General features: G+C 32.8%; 1 pseudogene; it reads left to right on the plus strand.

The window, feature by feature from the left end:
• The first annotated feature begins 1,642 nt into the window (after positions 1 to 1,642).
• Positions 1,643 to 2,663, plus strand: LOC136977902 (nucleosome assembly protein 1-like 1; annotated as a pseudogene).
• Positions 2,664 to 13,390: the final 10,727 nt, after the last annotated feature.

The following is a 13,390-nucleotide window of genomic DNA, read 5'->3' on the forward strand; positions in this document are numbered from 1 at the left end:
GAATAAAATTTTCATTCTGACCCTACTCAAGAAATGACAGATAACCCTCCCATCCCTGAATTTTATAAGTTTATATACAATATATATAAACTAGTAATGTAACGAATATTCGGTTACTATCCGGTATTCGGCCTATTCGGCCTATTTTTCGCTATTCGGCCGAATACCGAATACTTAAAAACAGGAGTAAGAAATTACAAAAACACAGTAAATTAATCATTTTGGTAACTTTTATTAATGCTGAACATTAAATTATAATTATTAAAGTTAATAAGAAATAGCATCTAACTCTAGTATTAAATTATTTCGTAATTAAATATTATTATAGCCTTTATCTAGCCCGTTATCTTATGGAATTGATGGCGTGTAGGTTAGAATGTATCGGGCATTAATGTTATATTCGTATTCGCGTATATTTTTATATTTTTTAAGATATTTTAAAATGATTTACGAAACGTTTTATTGAAACGTATCGTATTTAATGAAATAATTATTTATCTATTTCTAGAAGATGAGTAACTAATATCTAATTTATTATATATACTGTATAAAGCAAAGAATGAGCATTTCTCATTATATACAAAAGATAACATTTGAAAATCATGTTAAATTCTCATCTTGTTCAATTTTTCATGTTAAATTTTAAAATCATGTTAAATTTTAAAAATACTGACAAAAGCAATGGCAACAAAATATCACAAAACTTCACAAACAGAAACCCTCAATAATATATTTGAACTGTTCCACAACTGGGGAAAAACTAGACCATATGTCCCCACTAAAGTATATCCTTAGGGTACTATTCAGTATACAAATACGTAGTAAAAACAAAATTTTAGTGCTTAATTAAAAAGTTAAAAAAATCGATTGCAAATAAAATAACTTAAAAGTTATAACTTACATTTAAATACCAACCACTGTCGAATCATATCGGGCTATTTACGGCTATTACATAAATTACAAACCAGTTTGGGACTAGAGGTAGATGTTAGGCTCCATCTCATATTAACTTTAATAATTATAATTTAATTAATTAATTAAAATAATTTAGAGCTACTGGAAGAAAAAATCGTAGTGACAGCGGGCCAATAGAGAGCAGGGTGCGCGATAATGCGGTTTGCGCGCCAATTTTCGTACGTGCATTAATCAAGCCGAATAGTTTGGCCGAATATTCGGCCATTCGGCCACGCTCCTGGCCGAATATTCGGTATTCGGCCACGCTCCTAGCCGAATATTCGGTATTCGGCTGAGGCCGAATATACTATTCGTTACATCACTAATATAAACCCAAATTTTCCATATATATTGAATGCCAAATCATCCAGTTTTTTTTTTTTAATTTTTGGAAGGGGATCAAAAATTTGACGTATTACTATAGCTTTCCATGTTCTACAACAGCCTGAAAAGTAAAAATGAAGGTATGATCGGGGCGCCACTAGCGGAAATAGATCGATAACATTAATAATTATATGTCGTCATTGGATATTTATTGATATCAAGTTTATTAAAATATTGGCCTATATGTATATAAGAAATATATTTTGTTTCAGAATGTATTTATATGCAGAAATTTTTAGCAATTTATTATCGAAGTTTAACGCCAGTTTCGAGATTATTTTCTTTAAGATTCAGTTACGTTTAAATTTCAAATGCCAATTCGTTTCGGAGTTGAGAGAATCGAAGAAGAAATTTACAAATCAACGAGAAAAATTCGACTTGTGCCGACGATATTTCGACGGTTAGCATAGAAATGGAGCCCGGTGCCATTGCTGCAGAAGAATCGGATAAGAAGGTAAAGGATAATGGCGTTGACGATTATTTGTCCTACGTTCATCGAGATGTAGCACCCGACATGAAGAATCGCATCCTGGAATTATACAAGCTGCAATTGCGATACTACAATAGCAAAGTGAATTATTACAAGGAGCTTCAAAAGCTGAAGAAGAAGTACGCAGATATTTATAAACCATTATTCGAAGCCAGGTTCGAAATTATTAACGGAATCAGAAAAGGAATTGGATATCAAAGAAGAAATGGAAGAAGAAAAATTAGACTGCGAATCGAGCAAAAGTAAAGAGGACGAACGTCAAGAAAACCTGGGAATTTCGGATTTTTGGTTGGTGTTTCTGAATTGTGATTTCTTGTCTCCCATGATAAACGAGCAGGACGAACTCGTTTTGAAACACCTCAAAAACGTAACCGTGAAGGACGTTTCGGATAATAGGTTTGATTTCGTCTTAGAATTCCATTTCGAACCTAACCAATATTTCAGTAATTCCATACTGACGAAAGAATATTGCACGATAGGCGAAATAGGTCCGGACGAACCTTTCGGTTTCATCGGACCCGGAATCGCGGAATGGAAAGGATGCGATATCGACTGGAAAAAAGAAAAGAGCATTTGTACATGTACAGTACCTTCTTTAATTTTTTCAATTCGTTGAAGCAGGAAAAAAATTCGCAGGAGGAAATGAATGATGACTTTAAGATTGGCCAATATATTAAAGAGAAAATCATTTTTAAGGCTATATTTTATTATACCAGAGAAATGGAAGTCTCTGACAATTCGGACGAGGATTCAATTTTTCCGACAGAATCTTCTTAATTGTTTAATTACTTTAATAGAACTCATTTTTCAAAATTTTTTGTTCTAAATTCAAAATGTTTATTACTTTTTCACATTAAGGTAGTAGATAGTATACAGTATTTGGTATATTTCATTAATATTTTTCCTTATCTTTTAGTTTTGATGTTCTTCATTCAAACATTTAATGTGTTTTAAAGTGTAAAATAAGTTTCGTTTTAAATTAAATAAATTATACGTTTGTAAAATTATTTGTATAGAGACGTAATCAGTTTACTAAAACTTTGATTGCATTTAATCTTATATAAATTTCCCTTTCTTTGTTTTAAACCTTTTTAAGAAGCGAAATTTGGCATGGTATAAATACATCGTGAGCAAGGATGCTATTAAATTTTGGTGGCTAAGGGTGAAAGAGTGAAAAGATACGGGGAGTTGTATGTTATATTTCGAGTGGGGTTAGACTTAATGAACATTTTACTTAATATTTACAATTGTATTTTTTTTTTATTTTAATTTTTTTATAAAAACTCATCTCTACTTCAAAATGAAGCTTTCTTTGTCGTTTTATAATTTATAGTAAACTAGCTGACCCGGCCACGCGTTGTTGTGGCTCAAAATGTTTCTATTATAAATGTATAACACTTCCCCCGTGGGGGGAATTTCAAAAAATCCCTTCTTAGTGTACATTCTCTTGACGTACCCTATTAAAACGCATCTAAAATAGTATAATAAAAGCCGAGTTCTTCACAGTAAGCTTTAATCCCGTCACTTTTCCCGCTGGGGAATATCGAAAAATCCCTTTTTAGTGTATATTCTGTTGACGTAACCTATTAAAACGCAATTAAAAACGCAAAAAACCGCATGTAAAATAGTATAATAAAAGCCGAGTTCTTCACAGTAAGCCTTAATCCCGTCACTTTTCCCGCTGGGGAATATCGAAAAATTCCTTTTTAGTGTATATTCTGTTGACGTAACCTATTAAAAAGCAATTAAAAACGCAAAAAACCGCACGTAAAGTAGTATAATAGAAGCCGAGTTCTTCACGGTAAGCCTTAATCCCGTCACTTTTCCCGCTGGGGAATATCGAAAAATTCCTTTTTAGTGTATATTCTGTTGACGTAACCTATTAAAAAGCAATTAAAAACGCAAAAAACCGCACGTAAAATAGTATAATAAAAGCCGAGTTCTTCACAGTAAGCCTTAATCCCGTCACTTTTCCCGCTGGGGAATATCGAAAAATTCTTTTTTAGTGTATATTCTGTTGACGTTCCCTATTAAAACGCAATCAAACACGCATCTAAAATAGTATAATAAAAGCCGAGTTCTTCACAGTAAGCCTTAATCCCGTCCATCTCCCCCCACTGGGGGAATTTCGACATGTATATTATATAAAAACACGTGCGTATTCGAATGCAACGTTGTGTCAAAATTTCAAAGGAATCGGTGGGAACAAACGAACGTTATATTTTATTTATATAGATAGATAGAAAATGATCTGCTTCAGTCCATTCTCACAGAAAAGCAAACTTACGTCGTCGGAAGTTAGCGCCATCTGTTGGACATAAAAGCCTTAATTCATATATAAATATATTTTTGAAAGGGGGGAAATGGTGTAGGGGTATGAAAAATAGATAGTAGCCGATTCTCAGACCTACTGAATATGCATATAAAATTTGGTAAAAATCGGTAAAGCCGTTTCGGAGGAGTAAGGTAACTAACATTGTGACACGAGAATTTTATATATAAGATAATATGAAAAGCTTTCTGTAAATAAAGTCTCATAACATATGGTGCCACACACAATATTAACTTTGCCTGGAAGGGGACACAACGCATGCTGGTTTTCCACTCGGGTACTGCTTTTTCCTTTATAACAGACTGTTTGTAAAGACTATCTTAACTCTATATGGAACATTATTTATTCATAAACTATTAATAGATGGTCTCCTAACAAGCATAACGGGAACCGTTTAGTTAATGGTCTGGCCTTTATGTCCCAGCCAGATCGGTTGGAATCCCCTTGTTAATGTTACCATAACGTGGGAAAAGAATAAAATCTATTCCACTCCTTCCATTATTTAATACAGTGCGTTTCCATCGAATGCTCCTCGCTTGTCAGACAGACTTAGCGGGGACAATATGGCGGATCATGACGCTAAAGACGATTTCGCCATCTGCATTCCAGATACGAAATCGTACCAAAAATACTTTAGCCTCGAAAAAGGTATCTTTATTGTCTTTCCTAAGTAAAATTGATCTTCATATTGTTTTGGTTTTTTAAATGCGATAAGACAAATTTCTAAATAAAATATGCCGAACAAGGTCTACAAACACGAAGTCAGGAGGCCAATGTTCCCTATGGAGCCGCCAGGTTCCCTATTGAATCCGTAGTTTCAAGGCTACGGTATAGATTTCATGTATTTACGTGCAGTTTACTGTACGTTCCTTCGAGTTCGAGCCACAGAATTCCTTTTATAATTTCAAATAGAGTACTTTTTTTTCTCATTTAGAGGTTACACTTTTACACACAATTAAAGGCTTTAACAAAGTAGATTTCAAAATAAAAAGTTGTCAATGGTTCGTATAATAAAGTACGAAGATAAATTTATTTAATTTTGAAATGCAAAATTAGAGAAGAAATTTGGAGATATTTCTTAAAATAACAATTTATTTAGTTTTCTATATTCAAATGCACAAATCTTCAACACAAACCTAATAACCGGTGCAAGTCTAATTAATTTTCTACGGCGAACGTTTTCGGACTGCAATCTGGGTCCATTCTCAAGCCTAAATTCTCTTCCAATCGGTCTTCGACAAATCGAATACTCCCAATCGCGTGCCATTCGAAAATTCAAAATTGTTCCATTAACTTCTGTAGAACCTTTAACCGAAAGAAACGCTTCCCATATTCCCTTTATAAATCTTAAAAAACTTAAACAGCTCAAACCCTTCAATAAAACGGCCTGCAGCATCTTTCCTTTCCTTTACTCCGTCTACGCTTTTTGCAGTAGGGCCTGCCACGTAGCAATAATTTCACCTCGTCCTTTGCATTTATCGGCTGGGATGATTGGAAGGCCTTATAAATTTCCATTTGCTCTAACCATCGAATTTGATCAGCATACTTAGTGGTAGCCAGTAGTTTCGCGGCCATGAAGTCTGGGATGATTTCCGGATCCGATGCATAAACCGTCAATGAGGTGGTAGCTCTCCCATGTACAATGTCCTTCTAGTGCTCTTTCCATCTTACTTCCACCGCTCTTTTGGTGGATTCAATGTACACCAATTCGCTATTGCATCTATTATCCGTTAGTGGGATAGCGTATACCCCAGGAAGTTTGACCCTATTTGGTCTATCCTTATCATTCCGTAGTAGTTGAAGCGTAGATGGGCATCGCCTGTACGCTATGTCGAACCCTTGTCTTTTCGCAATTTTTCTATATAAAGGTGCTAAGATCGGGTTGTACGAAAGGGGTACGATATTTTTCGCTGCTTTCTCATTATTCCCATTATCCGGTGGATCAGGGGACCTATTCTGAGCTCTTTCGATAACTGAACGAGAGCGATACACAGGACATTCGATAAGTCGCCTTAGCGAAAGGCAGTTAACGAACCTTAGACAAATCGCTATTCTGTGCTCCACGTTAAGTGGGTTTCGCTACGGGTAGTCGGTCGAGATGCGTCTGGGTCCCATGCTATCGATAGCTATTACGCTTTAACCAATCACAGTTTAGTTAACATTGTATTTTGTCACGTGACTGCAACCCGCCATTTTCTAAGCAAAGCACGTGCTTTTAGCATTGTCGTGTACTAGCACTAGTGATATAGTTTTGTTTTGTTTTAAAATGTCTGGGTCTATTACTGGGTCTATTTTGTCAGCCTATCCGTTAAGCAAATATTTGTTTTTAAAAATTATAATTTATGTGATAGATAGTCATTTATGTATACTGTTAAGTTACGTATATAGAATGTATTTTTTTATACTAAAACTAATGAATTAAAACCGACATTAAACTTAGATAAAATCTACAAAATAAAGATTTCTATTATTACATAATGCTAACATTTTACAATTATACAAAGTATGTCTAAGTTTCTTTGTATATTTCTATATAACTTCATGTAATTAATGTATTTTTTAATTCATTCATTAAGAATAAAATGACAAACTTAATTTTGCCACAAGTTCTACTTCTATAAACCTTATAACCAAATTAGAATTAGTATTATGATTAAATGTCAAATGCAATACATCTTATTAAATGTAAATATTATTTGCATAGACATGGAGTGACTGGTAAGTAAACATTAAAAGTAAAGCCTCACAAATAAAAAATCAACGTTTCAAACAGGAGGTGAGCCTTCAGTTAATCAAAAATTAACTGAAGTTGAAGAAAGAGTATTAAATTTAATCGGTGTTACTGCTGTCCCCTCTCTCCAATTGCTCGTGAAGTAAAATCATTCTTACACGAAAAGACGCCATGTTGTTTTCACTTTCGTTACGTTCCTAACGGCAACTCGAGAGTGACCGATAACAAAAGCTTAGTTATCGCACGTGGCTATCGGCACCGAAAACGAAACGTACGGCTCGGAATAGCATTTTCACAGTTGATTAAACGCGAATCACGTGGTTCCGATAGAAACTGGTTTTTATCGTGTTCGTTAGCTTAACGATACTACTCAGAATAGGTCCCCAGGACTGCTGCCATTTACATAATTCCTTTCTAGTTGCTGTACCAATCTGTTGTACCCGTGCTCTTTCGCCACTTCCTGCAAGTATTCCATTTCATGCCGTAACGCTTCCTGTATGGCGCTGTGGGTGTGCGCCCTTTTAACCAGGGACCTGAATGCCGCCATCTTATACCCATACGGGTCACAAGAATCCGCTGGTATGTAATGGGGTATACACTATCCCACTAACGGATAATAGATGCAATAGGGAATTGGTGTACATTGAGTCCACCAAAAGAGCGGTGGAAGTAAGGTGGAAAGAGCACCAGAAGGACATTGTACATAGGAGAGCTACCACCTCATTGACGGTTTATGCATCGGATCCGGAAATCATCATGGACTTCATGGCCGCGAAACTACTGGCTACCACTAATTATGCTGATCAAATTCGATGGTTAGAGCAAATGGAAATTTATAAGGCCTTCCAATCATCCCAGCCGATAAATGCAAAGGACGAGGTGAAGTTATTGCTAGCGTGGCAGGCCCTACTGCAAAAAGCGTAGACGGAGCAAAGGAAAGGAAAGATGCTGCAGGTCGTTTTATTGAAGGGTTTGAGCTGTTTAAGTTTTTTAAGATTTATAAAGGGAATATGGGAAGCGTTTTTTTCGGGTAAAGGTTCTACAGAAGTTAATGGAACAATTTTGAATTTTCGAATGGCACGCGATTGGGAGTATTCGATTTGTCGAAGACCGATTGGAAGAGAATTTAGGCTTGAGAATGGACCCAGAGTGCAGTCCGAAAACGTTCGCCGTAGAAAATTAATTAGACTTGCACCGGTTATTAGGTTTGTGTTGAAGATTTGTTTACAACCCGGTGTTTTTAGGAGTTTATTCAAATGCACTTTTACATTATTACACAAACAGGAGCTCAGATTAAACATTTTTATAAATTAAAATTAGATGAAGAGAAAAGAGAACCATTCTCACAAACTTTACATATCATGTAAATTAAACCTTCAAAAGTACTTGTAAGAGATAATAATTTCCTGTATTTAGGAACTTTCTTATGCATATAAACTAAATTTAATTATTTTTATAGAGAATTAAATAAATATACTGTGTTTATAAAAATTTATTAAACAGCAGACAAAAAATAGAAATATCTACTTCAACTTTATTTATTCTGTTATTTTATAATAAAATGATTATTAAGCAACAATTATTCATTAGAATATGCAATTTATAGTATTTTACATTACTCTCAATTATTATGAAATATTACTTTAAATGGCTGAAAGTTTTAATTTCAATTACTATATTTTTTGTTTTAAATTTTAAAGTGTGTTTTTAGTTCACAAACAATATTATAACATTTTTTCTCTTTAATAAATTTGTTATACTAATGTTTCTGTTATTCTGTTTAATAAGTTACATAATGTTATTATATAACCTGTCAGAAAACTGAAACTTTACCACAAACAGTCTATCAACTAGTACTGATCTGAGAACAGGGTTAATTAAAACCACTTAAATGATGCATTCTTCAAACATTACTTCAGAAAATGCAACTTGTTCACACTGAATGACAGTATATGCAGCAAATAGCATTATTTGTGTCAAAATGTGAATTTATAAAAGCAATAATAATTATAAAATATGTATTAAATTTCAGTTCAATTTTTCTTATTGATTATATTCAAGCAATCTTGTATGGCTGTTGTTCCTTTTTCACTTTGGGGAAAATGTCAAAACACAGCTCACAAAAACAGAAAACTCTTCATTGTTACTAATCCGCAAGCGTATATACAAGTGTTATACTCTAGTGTTTTTCAACCATTAGTGATACCTTCAACTTGTGAGGTTCAAAAAACGGGTTTAAATTAAACATTTTTTATAGAAATTTATTAAAACAAAACTAGAGGGGAAAAAAACCTCCATTGTTAAAACCGATCAAAGATCGGATTCGTCGTGCTAGTCATATGAAACTGAGACGTAAGAAAAAATACTATTAATGTAAAACACGACGCAATAAATGTAAACGAACGTCTTCCAGTAGAGTCCAGTAGTCAAAGGTGCTTGTATACAAGCAATTAGAACATATAAAAATTTTGGAAAAAGGGAAAGGTTAATTATAGAAGGGGACATCGCGTCAGGTCGTTAAAATTCTAACGTCATAAAATAGACAACAATGAGGGAATATGAGCGCAAGTTCAAAGTCCCATCAACACCTTCCGTCCAGAGTTAACGGATGGTGTCAGCTAGGTTCTCCGAAACGGATCTTTCTCGTGACCCGAACAGGTCTTGTCTTTCACTTAGGGACAGACCAGGGACTAATCGGGGAACGGGAAAAAGGGACGTGGAACCAATCAGAATGAACAAAAGGAGAGAACGGAAATTGATATAACCCCCGATCGTCAAGTTCACGGCACACTCAGTTAAGTGAAGTTCGAAGCAAAAAGACGCTGTGTGTCAACGCACGGAAGACGGAGTTTTCCGCCTTTGTGCCCATCCAGAGAGTCGTGCCGCTGACGCCAACCGACGAATCTCCTCACCTGCCGCTGCCCCGAGGCCCAACTTCGAGCGACGTTAGGCAAATATCCTCGACACTTAGAACTTTCGATCATTCAATTGTTTAAAGAACTTTGTGAATAGTATAAGTTATTTTCTGTTAAAATAAACAGGTGTTTTGTAAGATACTTGTCATCATTTGTCTCCGCCACACCCACACGCAAACGTCCCTAGACCATCCTGACGCGGGATTAACGATCCTCCCCTGAAAGTTCGGAAACTTACACTGGTGTCCGAGAAGTGGGATTTTAAGTCCCCAGTCTCCATCAGCTCAGTAACTTACAAACTTGATATTTTTTTTTTCTTGCAACATTGCTACTTCTTTATCAATTTAAAGTTATTGCGTTTTTCGTATTTTAATAATACAGTAAAAACTTGATTATCCCTTCACTTGTAACCATCAGTTTCTGTTAACCGTCAAAGTGCTAATAACTCTACTCCCGAATTTAGATTTGGGAGTAGAGTTACCGTAACTTTTTTTTATTTTTGCCATAATAAAGTATATTTTGTGCGGTATTTTATTGAATTTTACTGTATGCAAGCTTCTATTTTTATGTTGTATTCTAGTTAAGGTACCGCATCGCATATATTAAAATTGCATGGAAAGGGTTGCATACTGTATAATAAATAAACAGTTGGTTGATTGTATAGTACTGTGCCTATAGGAGTGTAAATTAAATTTTCTGTACTAGTAAGGAGAATTCTATTATTCGTGTATTCTCATATTCGTCACGGCCTCGATCTTGATCCCTTATAGATAATAGAGTTTCTAATATACACGTAAATGTTATGGCACTGCTCAACATTATATTTCAACCCAGTTGAAAACCATTGTCTTACATAATAAATTTGGCGCTAGTTTACTTGGTGAGGGAATCCGATGCGTTTCACCTGCGATTAGTTGGCGAATGCTTAGTTGAAACGAACTGAATCAACTTCATATATCAATAATTTGACTCTTTTTATTGCATTGAAAAAGTGTAATGGATATTTTTTATTTTATTTTTGGAATTTTTAAAAAATAATCTGAACGTTTTATTCAGAGAATTGAAAATAGCGAAAGGTTGTTTAATAATAGTTTTGTTCATCGAAATTTTAATTTGCATACATTTATCCCTTTTTCCTGTGTTAGTGCGTGAAAGACGTAAACGATTAACTTTTTTACTATTCTGAAATACCGTATGTACCGTACAAGTTGAAGATTTTAATGTTAATTTGAGTTAATTGGCAGGTCTGTGTACAATTTTGCGACGTTTTAACTTTATAAATAATTGTAATAGTAAGAGTACTGTTCTTTTTCACACAAAAGGAGTATCCGTTATTGTAATTTATTCTAATTAATTTTTACCTATTATTTAAAAAATATTTATAAGAAATAGTTGATTAATTATTTTATATATAATAATTACAAAATTCATAGAATGGTAAAAATGTAGAACGTATTGATGGGATTTTGAAAAAGTCATAGATTCTAAGTTCATTTTGTATCCTTTTTATATCGTATTAAATGTTCCGGGTTTGTGTAATTTGGCCTATATTGTTATCGTCTAAAGAATTTAAAATTATATAATGCTTATTTCATTATCTGTATTGTCATATGCCGTGTGTTTCGACATGTGTAAAATTCTTTTCAATCGATTGATCACGAAGGCTAGTTGTTAATATTTAATTTTGTTAAGTTTTCTACTTAACTAACGTTTTTATTTTAATTGTTCTGAGATTTTTCTGAATTATCAAACTCTGAAATAAATTTTAAATGTAAAACGTAAATGGAATCTTTTGTAGGCTACTAACTCAATATGATGACTGTACTTTTCATAGGCAGTTAAATGTTCACGCTTTTCTAGACATCAAAAGTCATTTGATATAATCTGGATGTATTAATTCTAAAAAATGTAGTGAAACACTGCAAATATTGAAAGCATGAATTTCATAAGATTAATATTATAGGAATAGGTTATCCAACAACTTTTTTAAGCTTTATGATAGCAACTGTAGCAACTTTATAGCAACTGTATTATTTTGTAGAGAATAAGACAATCTAAATGAGACGTATTCTTCAATAGAATCTTTAAATACAGAACAATCAATTATTTACAATCATATTGGAACAATCAGAATGTAGCCACATTCTAATATCCTACAGTTATTATTTTTATCAAAATTGAATAAGAATTCGAGACAACATAACCTGCTAATACGTTATATAATGAGAATAATATTGAAATGATGATCTCTCGGCTAGGCACATAGAGTTATCATGACATATTTGTGAAAAGACAAAATGTTGACAACGATAATGATTTTTAGAAAAATTACATAGTAGTTTTCATTAATATTTCAGTTTTTCACACAAAATGCAAAATATTAAATTTATTTCGCCCTAATGTAATATTCGCTTTGATTAAAATCATAATTTTTCTAGCTGTTCGATAAAAAGTTCTCCCGCTAACATGTGAGATGCAGACTCAAAAGAAAGAAAATATAAAATCATTTTATACTGTTTAAATGTATCTATACAGTACTCTTAGAAATAATTTCAGAAATATGTTGCTTCCGATAAACACCTTTACATACGTTTTGTACATTATTATAACCTGTTGCTTGTTTTAGTAAATAAGATTGGAGTAAATAAACTGAATATAATCGCGTCACAACCGGATACTCGTATAAATATCTACGGTATTCTTGACGTTATTTGTAACACCTTGTACTGTAACCTCTGCAGTGCTCTGCGGAGCAGAGGTCTCGTAGATAAAGTCTATTAATAATTATTATTATAAAAAGAATACCGTAGATATTTACACGAGTATCTGGTTGTGACGCGATTATATTCAGTTTATTTACTACAATCTTAATATTAATAATAATAATAATAATTATTATTATTATTATTATTATTATTAGATTTTATTTACTTTATATAATAATAATATTATTATTATTATACGTATATACTTTTATTTATACGAACTTATATTTTATACTTTTATACCGACTTATAATTTTTATGTATACAGTACTCTTTATATTTAGTTTTATGTATAAATTTTAAATTAAATTCCATCTTGTTTCTCCATCTCAATATAAAGTTGTACTTTGAACAAATTATCATTACATAGACATATTTTGAATATTGGAACTTTATCAAGAAGTAAAATAAAAAAATGTTATAATTTTTAATAGATTTCTCATTAAATATATGTATCACTAATATATTCTCTTCATTTTCTGGTAATATTCATTTCTTCTAATATATTCTATGGTTTTATTGTTACATTAAAAATCTGAAATATGCAATACAACTTTTATTAAAAACTTTTGGCGTTTAAAGAATTAAATAATTATAAGGATATTAGTTATCTACTTTGTTAGAAATTCATATTAACGTTTAGAATAAATTATTTTATTTTCAGAATAATTTTCAAATGTACTTAATAGATTTTTTTTTTTTCAAATTTGTTTGGATCCGAAACAAAGATTATAAGATAGTTTGACTACTATCAATATAGCTGTTAATTTGGCTACTATTAAGGACTTATCACACCCCAATCAAAATGTTACCAGATTA

Source organism: Centruroides vittatus, unplaced genomic scaffold (genome assembly GCF_030686945.1).
Source record: "Centruroides vittatus isolate TY-2023 unplaced genomic scaffold, ASM3068694v2 contig_482, whole genome shotgun sequence".
NCBI lineage: Eukaryota > Metazoa > Arthropoda > Arachnida > Scorpiones > Buthidae > Centruroides > Centruroides vittatus.